The following is a 13,692-nucleotide window of genomic DNA, read 5'->3' on the forward strand; positions in this document are numbered from 1 at the left end:
CTTGTGCAACAGTAGGAGATTTTGCTCCAATGCATTCTGTTGGACTGGGAAGTGTGTAAATGTCTTCCTTTCCCCAGCTTTTGTTTTTTCTTCTTCCTTCAATTATTTTTTTTCTCTGTAGATGATGTAATTTTGGGAAATGGGTAGTCTATGTCTCCAGTTCCAGTACACTCAAGAAATTGTGAAACTGGGCAGATAACTGGTACAGGTGGTACAACTAGTGGTATAGGTTGGTCTAAACCAAACTGTTACCTCTTTCTTCTGTTTGCTTTCCTCTCAGAATATTTGGCTTAAGATTTGGATAGGTGTCTGGCAGTTGTAAATTTTTCCTATTCACTGTATTTAATATTAAAGAGAATATTTTTGACTACCAAATGTTTCAATGCTATTTACTTCGCATGCTGAAACCTGTATCTCTGTTCAGTAGTCAAACAGCATATCGGTATGCCACACTTCAATGTGTGATGAAAAATTGGTGAAGTCTGATATCTTCCATTTCATGCTTCTGAAAGACAATTGGGCTGGATGTGTCATTAAACTATTATTGACTGAAAATGTAATGTTATTTGGTTTTCTACACTAAAAGGAAACAAAATTTTCTTTGGCATTCTCCCTTCACCATAAGCAGTCTCACTAGGAAGATCTGTGACAGAATGACAAGCCTGGCACAAATACAGACTCCTCTGAATCTTTGGAGTTTTCATAATCAAGTAATTTTGTATCAAATAATGTGTGTGTACCTATACATGGTTCATTGCTGCTATATCTAAAACCCCCAGACATGTTATGAGCTGATATGACTAACAGCACTGGGCCAAGTTGTCCTTTGGAAGTGTCACACTGCGAGCACCAGTGGACATGTGAGGGATGTAGGAACTATGAACCAAATAGGCAGTGTGTCAGTGGTTGCTTTCAAGCAAAGAACCACACTGTGCTTGCAACAGTGAGAGATTTATTTCCCTATATCCCAACAAGTGTTACAATACCCTCTAGTTTACCTTTCAAAACTGAAAACAGAGCACAAAGCATCCTACTGATAACCATGGAAATGGGCAGTGTTTGTGCTGAAAATCCATGGCTAGTAAACTGAAGGAGGCCATGAAATCAGGACAGAAAATACAAATTAAATTGCTAGATTTCCTTCACAAGGAAAAGATGTCTGTAAGACAAACTTTTTGATGTACAGTAGATATAAGAAGGAATATCTGTTCAATTGTGGCAATGTTTGAGTGCAAACAAGATCTGTGATAGATGAGAATAGTACACTTCCAAGTGTTCATGCTTTGCAGATGGGCTAAAACAATAAACAGAAAGCTGAAGTGAGGATAATAGCCCCTGAAAGCCTACTGAGATTGTAACTATTGACTGAACTGTGCTGACTGTATCTACCAGCCCAATTTTATTCTTAATGTATTCCCTATTGCTTTACTTGTTTTGTTCCATTGCAACATCTATGTTGTGGAGGAAGGCTTAAAAATGCAATGCAAACTATATGGTTCCAGCTGCTTATCTGCTCTTGAAAATATATTTTATTTATTTTTAAAGCTGAATGCATTTGTTTCTGTATATTACTTGAAATTTTTATTAGAAGTGAAAAATAAACACGTTTATTTATTGTGATTCCAGAACCAAGTACTCTTAATCAGATTCAGAGCTCTCCATATGATGCAACTTTGATCTCTTCGAAGAAGCATATTATTTGACATGAATATGAATAATAGGATTTCATATTTTTCCAGGCTGAAATATTTGCTGGGCTCAGGGTTATGAATCTTCTGTTGATGTGTCGAAGACGTCAGAAAGCTTGTTTAGAGAACACCTGGCTTTGCAAATACATAAGGTAGTTTTCTTTACCTGCCAAACTTTTGTAATTGAGGATTTGCCATCTTTTGATTATTTTTTTGTCTTTGTTAATGCAGTGTTAATTTTATTTTTTTAAACAAGTAAATTTGATAAAGTCCTATTTGGAAGTGGAAGTACTGCTTAAATGTTTTTCTTCTATTAACTTTTGCTTAGAAAATAGTTTTTAGTGTTCATCAATTGTCTCACCCTCTGAACACACAAATGTTTTTCTTGGGCAAAACAGTGCCTCTTCTTTCAGGCAGCTCAAGGTCCATTTACTGGTCACGTTACTGATGAATTCACAGCAGTTTCCCTCTGAATCAGTTTGAGACAAGGACTGTAACCATTATTATGGTGATGGTTGAAAAAAATAGTTTTTTTTAAAGCTGATAAACTAATTGACAATGCACCTGTTTAAGGTTAAAGTGGATTTCATTGCTGACAGATGTTATGTTCTATCAGATTTGATGTGACAAATGTGCATGTTCCTATGGTTCACTGAAAACTGTAGGAAACCATGGGCAACCCTTCCTTGAAAGTATTTTTGGCTATATAGCTAATCTTAAGTTACTCAGAATGAGTTTCGTTTTCTTATTTTGCAGCTATTAAGATCACGTTAGATGATACATCATCTAAATAGCTAGACTGTGTATCTCCATGCTTTTACATCTTTATCCATCTAAGTTTATCAGTTTCATTTAAAATGTTAAAATTTTTGTGGTTACCTCAGTTGATACTTCATTTGTGGTGAATGGTGAAGCTGCATGTAAACCACAGTTAGGAAAATATTCCCCGTAGTTCTGTGAGTGTTGCTGCATAATGTGTTTACTGGGAGGGCACTGAATGTTCTTACGAGGAAACAATACAGCTACGTATAGGAAGGCTTTTAAATACCTTGTGTTCTATATTCATATATTTAATGAACACTTCAAATCTTTCAATAATAATAATAATAAAAAAATTAAGGCGAGGAGCACATCTGTAATTAATCATGTCACATTCATAGTTTCCTTTCAAAAAGCTCCTAACTTCTTTCATACTTGTACCTCTAAGGTAGGTGTCTTGAGCTACCAAGAGAAGTGGCTACCTACTGAACAAATTGAAGCTTCAGACATCAGACTAAGTAAAGTGGTAGCCTCAATGTTTTAATTTGAGGATGGAAGTAGAGAGGAACACAAATGAACAATAGGGACTCAACTGCTTCCCTGTGCCAAAGGCATACAGATTTTTTGGTATTGCTGTTAATACAGACTGACAAGGCAGCTGCTTAGGGCTCTGCCTTCCTTGAAGAATCCCACAAGTATCCCATGGTAACAGTGAGCTGTTGCACAGCATACAGTCAGGTTTACTCCGCTCTGGTTACTTGTTGCTATCCTTCAAGTTAAGTAGCAGTTTCATCAAACTTCATTACTATCTGTAAGGTAGAGTATTGAATTTATTATTTTCTGCACAAGTAGGGCATAGTCAGCTGTTACCTGCTTGAAGTCTCAAACTAATTTCCTCTTACTGTCAGCACTTTTTTGCTTTCACATGTGCTGTTGTTTGAGTTACATTGGCAGTATGAAAGCACCATTGTAGCAGGTGCCTTGGGTTTGAGTGCTAGAATTCAATAAAAAAAACAAAGAGGATTTTTGATTAATACTTTAGCAGAAATTGTGATGTTAGTAATATTTGGTATATCTAAGTTACTAGTTTTAGAATTATCACATTATTTGAGTCAGGCACTTTAACTAAGAGCACTTTACTCACAGGCTTTGAAATTTTTATAGTCCCTGCAAGTCTTTCCTGCCTGCTGACAATAATCCCATGACAGAATTCACCCTCCCCTTCTTCTCTCAACACTTCTAACAGCAATTTTTATGAAATATCTCAAGTACCCAAGATGCTTCTACTGAATTTTACAAAATCTTATAAGAATATGTATCTCACTTACTTTTACCTGTGCTCATTCACATGTGTTGTCAGTTAGAAAAATACTGCAAAACCATTGGTATTTGCCATTATCAATACCTCAGCACAAATCTCTTGCAATCAGCGCAGTTAACAGCTAGGGTAACACTTTTCTTAGTTTAGTTATGCCCAAGGTACTTCTGTATTTGTAAGTAGTTTTGAATTTGTAGAATTACATATAGATCACTGTCTGGTTATTGTTTTCAGAGATCAAATGTGTACTTCCTTCTCTGGCAAAAAAAGGACCCTGATGCTTGAAAATTCATTAATCATAATTAGTTGCTGAATTACTTCCTAACTTCTATAGGAATTAATTAAGGAAATGTCAGGTTTTACATGCATTATGTCAGCTGATGTTAGATGTACCAGCAATATCTATCAAAAGTGATAGTAGAAGGAAAAGATATTCTGTTGCAGAAAAGTGTTTTGTGGTGAGAAGGATGTACTGCTTAAATTTCAGTAAGCCATTTAGCCTTCATAGACTTAAATAGCTGTGAGCAGTTAGATTTTAACTTGACCTGTATTTCTGGTTTTTTTTCTGGTTATTCATATAAAGGAATGCCTATTTCAATCTAGCAAGCCCATTGATCATTAATTTACAATCAAACAAAATGTGAAGAGCAGCAGCAAATAAAAAAGCTTCCCTTGAATAAAAATGCCATCTGTCAAAGTCCTGATCGCATGCAAATGAAAATGTTAAACCACTGTGTTTGTGTCTTAAACCAGTCTTCATTGAATCTGAGACACTTCTTTCAAGGCCTGCAGTTCATACCATTAACACTCTTTAAGCGAATAAACTCCAAAAACTCTGCAGCAGATATTAAGGGTCTGCTAGTGAACACTACTTAAATGATGTTCATTTTGTTGGTCATGATTTGAATCCATGTAAACTCTGAGAATCCACAGACTATGAAGTTCCTTACTGTGGATGTATCTATGAAAGATCTGCATGGGTTCAGTAAGAGACTGAAGAGGTTCATGGAGAGCTAAGACACAGACCGTTACTGGCTCAGACTCTGTGAACACAGGCAGCCTGAGAAGAAAAGTTTTTATGTCCTTTGCCTTGTCTGAAGAGTCTTCTCTAGGGATCTGTTTTAGGCGATGGTGGGGAAAAGGAGAGAGACGGCGGTGCTACAGACTCCAGGGTGCTACAATGAAGTTTGATTCAATGAAATATGGCTGTTACTACTTTCTTAAAGCTAGGCAGAAAAAAGGAGAAGGGTTCCTTTGCACACCATAATAGTCTGCTGCTGGTTTAGGGTTTTAGGTTTTTTGGGGTTTTTTTGTTTGTGCGTTTTTGTTGGTTGGTTTGTTTGTATGGGTTTGTTGGTTGGTTTGTGTGTGTGGTGTGTTTTTTTGTGTTTCTTTTTCTTTTAAATGGAGCTCTTGGAGCAAGCGAACACTATTTTTTTGTCTCCAGTACCTATCTGAGCAATTGCAGGAAAACATATCTTGTAGTAATACATAAACATTATTTTAGAAACTGCATTAACCTTACAAGAGAAAATAGCATTTGTAATTGTTATCTCTTATAAAGCACATGGGGAAACAGAGAAAATGGACATCTTGCTGGATTATTGTGTTACATAATATATAAATGTGAATTTCTTTGTGATCCTTTGAACACAGAATATTACAGAAGTGTGAAAGGTGCTGCTGCTTGATAGCTTTTGCCAGCAGATAAATAAATCCTGATTATATTTAAGCCTAAGAAGTAACTAATAGCTCAGCGCATCTGTGTATGTATGTACAATTCATCCTCACTAGGTGCAGGTACTGGTGTACAAATTTTCCGTGTTATAAAAAGATTTAGGGACAAATTCTTCAAACCAAAATCCACTCTTTCCCTGCTTTCCCTGTCATCTTAGAAGTGGTGGCAGCTGAATGGTAGCAGTGTGAGAGAATATGAGGAGTGATCGCAGGGTGGTGATGACTCTTCCCCTGACAGTATCTTTGGAGGCTGTTGCCTGTCAGCTGCTGAAGCTTCCCTTCTCTGTTATGTGGTCATAAGGGAACGCACTCATCCACTTCAACTGACCCAGTTCTGTTTGGTTCTTAGTGTAATACCTGTCCGTATTGGAGATAATGGGCTAACTCTAGGAAGAACACGGAGCAAATAGTGGATTGTAGCTATTGTAAACTGCTACAAGATTTGCCAGAAACTGATTCTCCAAATCCATTTTTTTTTCCCACCTAGATTCTGTAACTAGTGCATCTTGTCTGCTTTTCTTGCTTTTTCTAATATATGGCCTTGAGGGTATAGTAAGTGCTGTCTACCCAGTGAAACCCTTAGCATTTATTTCTACTGGTTGCATATCCTCTTCAGATGGAAGAAGAATCTGGGACCTTTCTGAGGACTTGGGCAAAGCAGAACAATGTCTTCTGTATGTGCACCATTTTTATTATCTCCAGATCAAATTTCCAGATAAAATGTCTTCAATACAATTTGTATTTTCTGCATCTCTGCTTTACAGAATAATCTATAGCTGGTGACACTTGTATCTGTGTTAGTAGATGCACTGTGGAGGGGTATGGGGCCCTATGGGTATGTATGAGTGTTTTGAGAAGATGGGTGTTTGTTAGACTTCGTAGATGTTTCTCCAGATGCTTCTAAGGGAGGAATAGTAAGGAAAGCTGTTTCTTTCACTAATTTCTCCTGCCGCTTTCTAGATTTCAACCCTAATAAAATCTTGTTCTGTTCAGATTTTTGAACGTCAGTTTCTAGCCAAGATTGTCATGGCGTTTACATCTGGAACTTGAAGTGGAGCTCTGAAAGTCTGTTAAGATTTATGAATCGGTTTTGCAGACCTGTGAAGTCTTTCTTGGCTGACATGCGTTTTCTCCCATGTGAGAGATCAGGAGACTGTCTCCTCATAACTACTTCTTTTTTTCTTTTTTTTTTTCCTCTTACATCATATGCAACTGCAGAACGGAGGAAGTGACAGATTTCAAAGTGATTTTTAAACATCTTATTTCTTTAGATGTATCCATTTTGGATTTCATGTAGAGATAGTTACGTCTCATCTTTGCAGTGCCTCTATTAGTATGTTACTTTTCACAAATTTTGTATCAACAGGCAGAAGAAGCTTCAATGGAATAATTAGGTGGAAGAGACCATTGTGTACAAGACAGTATGCTCTTTTTCACAAACATTTTCAACTTGTGCTAATATTTTAATCAAGAAGTATTGGGGAAAAGATAATTGCAATTAGAGGCAAATTTGAATACCGAAGTATTTAATAAAATAGCAGAAACCTATGAAGATCTAAATTTCTGCCTAAGGAGGACCTCATCAAAACCATGTTATTAAAGTTAGGTATTGTAATTGCTTCCTTCCCCGTTCCTACCAATACATTACTTGCCTTGTGTGAAAGCATTGGGGGGAGTTACTAATATGTACTTTAAGAGAGCAAATGTATGCTAAGCAAAGCTTAAAAAAAAAAAAAAAGTTTTTCCCATGTTTCTGCTGTTTAGCAATACCTTCATTAACAGAAAGCAAAAACTTTTCCTTGAGATTTGTACTATGTGGTTTCCCTTACAAATATTAGAAAAAGCGAGAAGTGCAAAATAAGCTGTTTAGCAAAGCGTGGAGGGTTTCTTTCCTCATTGAATTACTTCATTAGAAGTTTTAGTGTTTCCTGGGTATATTTTGTGTGCTTTTTCAAATAAGCTTCAATCTGAAAAATTATAATGCACCCGCTTCCCATTCTGGTGATGATTTGAGTGCATTTTAAAATTCCTGTTCTACTTGTCTGCTCTAAAACTCTCTGTGACTGTTTAAAGTGCAATGTTTTTCTATATAGGATATTTTAGCCTGAAATTTCATTTAAAAATTAGCATTTTCTAATGTTATTTTCTAACTGCAGGAGCCAGGCAGTCAGCCTGTCTGACTTGCAGCGACAATTTTCAAGACTAATGAAGCCAATTATAATGTCAGTGTAAAACAAATTTAAAGTTAAAAGTCTCTACATCCTATATGAAAGTTAATAAGCATTGATTACATTTTACCTTTTCTTATTATCCATATGCATTTCTGTCTCCGAACTCAAACTTCTTTTATGTTTTTGCTGCTATCCTACTGTGGAAACAGACCAAAGATTGCTTAGGCATGCAGTAAAAAGGAATGTTGTCCCAAATGTATCTTCTATCTAAATGAACAGAACACGCTGGCTGCAGAGGCATATCATATAAAGGAATATTAGAGTTTTAAAAAGAAATTTTAAAAAGGAAATAATAAAAATTCCAGCAATGGGAGTGGGAACTGGCTTGTTTAACAAAATGAATCATGAGGCAGACTAAGTAGCTAGATTACAGGAATACAAAATAAATTTGGTTATACAATACAAAATTTTAAAAGGTTGTACAACAGAGAACATTTTAGAACTAACAAACAGCACCATTTCATACCAGCACAGGGAAATAGGAGAAAAAATCCCTGGAGTATTTCAAAGTGAGAGTTTTCAAGCAGGAATAGATTAAGTGTGATGTCAGATATCAGAGTGCAAACGCATATGTGTTACCACTAATGCTCCGTGAGTTTTATTCACTCATCAGAAGCCCTTTGCTCCCTTCCACTGTGGGGATATTGAAATGCCAGATGCAATGGAAAAGGAGAAGAAAAAGATGGTGAAGTCAGTACTCAAATCCACAACAGTTCTGCCTTGATTTTATTTTGTTTGGTCACCATGGGATTTCAAGACAGAACTGATAGACTGAAGAAGCAGCTTTGGTGTAAATGCTTCTTTTAAAAACTTGGGCTATTCATTTTTTTGGGATGCTTTTGTAATCACTTTTCATATGCCTTACATAACGCTAATTAACTTAGAGTCAAAATAAACATTTCAAAAAAGTTTGTAAGGTTTATACCAGCGACTGATTCCACAATGATAACTTTCAGCGTTTTGACATTTGCTAAAACATTGCCACGGTGTATATTTGATGCACTGTGATATGCTTTATGTATAGATTAGCAAAAGCTGAAATGCAGTGAATTGTGCTGTATAGTAACTGTAGAAAGTTCTGACTTGTGGTTACCGACAAGTAATGTATGCTCAGAAGTTAAGTGCCCCAAATCTTCAATTTAATTCTGTTTCAGTGCTGAATACATCAATACCAATGCATTTTTTTTGTCATAACATTCCTGTCTTCTAGAATTTTTCATTTTCCATCATTTGCTACAAATTAATATTGATGGATTTTGACATATTTACCTAAAGACTATTTGGGAGGAGGATCTACTGAAAAAATCAGAGTTATTCTGTGTAAGGTCCATGGCATAAATGCTAACCATTCTACAGCAATTAACTTTTGTTTTTCTGTTATTAATTCCTAAACAGTTTTTTTCTGCTTTTGTCAGTATCTCAACTCAGAGTTTTTAACGATTCTTCAAACTGAACATCAACTTAATGGTTCGGAAAAATTTCAGACTTGAAATAAACATTTAGTATTGGATATAGGAACTGAAATGTCATCATACTGAAATATTCAGAGATAGTATGTACTTGGTTTGAAATCACAGGCAAAGAAACTTGATTAATTTTATTCAAATTATTATTATTATTATATTAAAAATCACAGTGTTATAAGTGTTTCAGCCTGATCTGGGAATCTGTAATGAATTGCATTATGCAGGGTAGGTACTCTCCAAACTAAATTATAACTCTTTATCCAACTACCTGTTAAAGAATGTGTGCAGTGTTTTTTTATCTTTATAGAAAAAAACATTGCTGGCATTAAAATATCTACAGAAGGGTGACTAAAGTGGCTTAGCAGACCCAGGTCTTAGAAGCCAAGGAAATTAGTAACTGGTTTCAGGCTTAACTTTCTTCCCAGACATAGCAGCAAATTAACTGCAAATGCGTAATAGAAATATGATTGGTATAGGAGTCTTGCAGAAGTCAAAACCATTTGAACAGAAAAGCAAAATGGGGTTTTGATGGATATTATTCCACAAGCTTGAGAAGTTAAAAAATGGCAATGCTTTGTGTCTGAATGCCCCAGAGTGCATAAAGAATATAAAAAGTTTATACTCCAGTGTAACTAGATAGTGGTAGATCGAATCTCCTATAGTGAATTTGAACACTGGCATTGACTCAATTTTAGCTTCTTTTTATGGGTAGTACTATGAGATCCCATGGCTGGCTCAGACATGGACTGCAGGCTTTTTCTTGTATGCCAGACTCGTGGTTGTAGCATAGAAGCCCTTCCACAAGTCTCTGTGTGCTCATGCTTCATAGAAAAGAATGTCCAGGAGCAGGCTTAATGGGAATGCTTCTTTCTTTGTATCCTCTTGACAACTTTTCTCAATTATCTGCCATCCTGTTGTCTGTTGCTGTACTACATCCACATCCACATCTACATCTAAATGGAAGGGTTTGGCCTTGGGAAGAGAGGGGTTTTTAAGAATGTAAATTATATCTGCATGTGCTTTCTCTACTGTTTCAGAGTAGGAGTTTTGAGATTTGTAGTTCTAGGATGGGGCAATTGAATGCCTTTCACTTGGGGAGAAGTACTTTCGAATATTGGTCATTGATTCCTTATCTAAAGATGTTGTCCTATGGAGAAGTGAACTTGGACTTACGGTCTATTTATTTGCATGTTACATGAGCAAACCCAGTCTTTAGAGTTCACACTCATTACAGTAATAGAAAACTTTGAGTTCCATGAAGTAGGGGTCTTTCATGCTAAATTACAAATACTACTAAAAACAGTGAGGGGGAACCTGGCAGCACTGCATTGGAGATTCTCTAAAAGGGCAAATTCCTTTTTCTGTATTTATTCCTTAAATAACATTGAAATAGCTAAAAAAAGAATGAAGCCATCTAGCAAGACAGCACCTTCCCATCTGTGTTGAAAATGTAAAAAGAAAATAATCCCTAAGGTGTTTCCAGTAGTTTGTTGAGCTTGCTTTTGTCTCTGAAGTCCCAACACATTAGGCTGTCATGTTTTTCACCTCGAACAATAAGGCTTTCTGTACAGAAAGCACTTTGTCTCTATAAAATTTCAGAAGCAGCTCTGAAGAAATATCTTTTCTTAAACAGAGACATTTTAGAAAATCTATCTGGTATGATAGAGAAAAGATATTGGTGAAAATTCTAGTAAATATCTGTTATGTTGCTGAATTAGCTGTAGGAAAACTGAAAACTGTGTGGTTAAAACCTGAAAATCCAAAACATAAAACCAGTATGTTTGTTTTTTCCTTTGTGTGGGTTTTTTTGGTTTTGTTTGTTTGTTTGTTTGTTTTTAATGCAGCACAAATCTCCTGTTTGTATTAATCTGCAAATAGCATGAGAAACATCTACATCAGGGTTGGAGCTAAAACCAGCATAGACTGATAAAGTGAGACAATACGTAGCAAAGGGAAGATTCCATTTGTTGCATCCAAATTTGGGGAAAAAATTACAGAAGCAAGCAAGATCTGAAGTTCTTTGCTTTTGAAAGACAGCTTATTCACAGATGTAAGCAAGTGGAACTCATTTCTCCTCATTTGACTGTCAGTAATTTGTACAGGAATTATCAATGTTATTTCTAGACATGTAGCTTTCCAACATTTTCTTTTCAGCTTAGTTTTCTAAGATGAGGGTACTCATTTTATGTGTGTGTGTGAAAGAAGAGCTTTTAATAATTATTGAAACTATGAAGTGATATCAACAGAACTGGGCAGAGGAATAGAGACAGCTTGAGTTTGAGATTCTTACAGATCTTACTAAAATAGATTTCTGTAGAGGAAATCCTCGTTCTTTGGAGTGAGGGTAAGGCCAAAGTTGGAACTTGCAAATATTGGTCACCAGACAGTCCACAGGAGGAAGGAAAACATTGAATCAACTTAAAGTGAAGCTGATAAAATATAACCAAATCCGTAGAAGAAGAAGATTTAACATGGGCTACAAGATCAGTACCAGCAGTTTATGGCTCCAGCTCTGTTCCCCTGAGCAGGCAAAAAGCACATCATCCAAATCCCACAGCTGAGCAGAATTGACTTCCCATGGACTGAGAGCAACCTTTTGGTCACCAGTTGGACCATTTTAGTCCTAATCATTGTTTTTCATGTTTCAACTAATAGTATGATGACATAGATTTTTATTGTTGGCTTTTTAGTAAGTGAACAGCAGTCAGCAGTATTTCTATCTAACCTTTTATGTGAAGACTGCATCTGCAAGACTGCATCAACTGACAACTGCTTGCTGCAGCTGTGGTTCCTGCTTCTGTTCCCATTGTCTGTAAAAGTCTGAGGGCAGTTTGTGTGATGGATTGTAATGGTTCCAAGGGAACACATAGCTCTGCTCCAAAACAGAAGTCTGCTGCTAGCAATAGAGAAAAACAGAGTACGCACAAAAATCATCATGTAAGTAATACTGGAATTACAGCTTTATATGGCCAGGTATACTGCAAAGGAAAACAACAGATGAGTTTACTAAGATAAGATATGTGGGGTCATATTACTTATTGCTTTAACCAATGTAAATTTTTAATATATTTTAGATTGTATATGTAGCATTAGTAGTTCTATCTGAAAATTTGTATCAGGTCCATGGAAATGTTGGGTGTGTGTGTGTGTGTGTGTGCGCATGCGTGTGTGTGTAATGAAGGCTTAGGAGCTCCACAGAGATCACAGCCCCATTTTGCTGAACAGAACAGACTTGTGATTTAACTGGTCAGACAGCATGTAACGGAGGCAAGAGACTGAAATTTCCAAATGTTTGTCTGGAAATGCCAGTTGCCCTAGCATTTGCTATGTATTTGTAATAAAAACATATACTTTAAAAGACTCAGTTTAACAATCTACCTGTGTTGCTGAAGAAAACATGATGAACAGCATAAGTAAGCAAATCCAAACTAATTCCACTTTAGCTACCATTAATAAATATGTGATAATTGAGCAATGGGAACACCAGTGACCCATATACAAATCCAGGGTCTTTGATGTGTTGCACAGGCATCGCTGAATTTGGACTGCTGTGTCCTCACAGCGCATATTGCTTGGACTTAAATTATGGGTTTAGAATATGGCTATTTCAGAATAAATGAAAATAAACTATCATGTAAGAAAATAATGGCAATTAAAGACAATTCTGGACTAACAGTTGGTAGAAGTGCAACGGGATAAATATTTAACTAGTTTTAAAACGTAATCTGATCAGTTTATGAGCTTGTGGAAATTCTAAGTCATGTGACTTCTTTAACCAACAGTCCTGGACTGTTGGTCTAAGCAGTCCCTTTCACTACTAAATTTTTTGTCCTATAGTCCACTGGTTTGCTCTGCAGGAGTGTTACTGATGGGAAAAACTGCTGTGCAGGACCACGTTCTTGAGCTGTGTCAAAGTTACTCAGGAATAAGACCTGATTAGAAATGAAATATGCTTGAAGAAGCTTTCAAGTGGGAAGGGGAAAAGCGTTTTCGTTAATAAGACCTAGCATGAGAAAAACTTGCACTATGACACAAGAAAGTGGTAGCTCATGAAATTCTAAGTACAGGCTACCATTGATTTTTCTGAATCCTGTTCTGTAGAACTCAGCTTTGCATAATAGGCCTGTACTCTGAATTAAAGCTAAAACTCCTCCACCCCTTGTGCTTCGCACAGTATGCTGAGATTCAAAGCCCAGGGTGATTAGGCAATGCAGGAAATACAGCTTATGAAATCCTTACTCGCGTCATGTAGTGGGTGGGTAAATTACACAGCATTTAGACTCATTTCTTTGGTATTTATAGTTGAAGAAGTAAAGCAATGTTAGAGGGATTTTGTGAGTAGTAGGATGTTTTTATTGTCTTGTGTGAAACAAAGATCATTCTAAAGGTATTAAGGGCATTCAAAACCCATCTTGAACAGTGATATGTACTAGTTAACAGTGCTGTTCATTAGTGGATGAACTTGCTGGTGCAGTAGTTCTGTTGCAGTCCAG

This window comes from Falco peregrinus, chromosome 13, assembly GCF_023634155.1.
Source record: "Falco peregrinus isolate bFalPer1 chromosome 13, bFalPer1.pri, whole genome shotgun sequence".
NCBI classification, from domain to species: domain Eukaryota; kingdom Metazoa; phylum Chordata; class Aves; order Falconiformes; family Falconidae; genus Falco; species Falco peregrinus.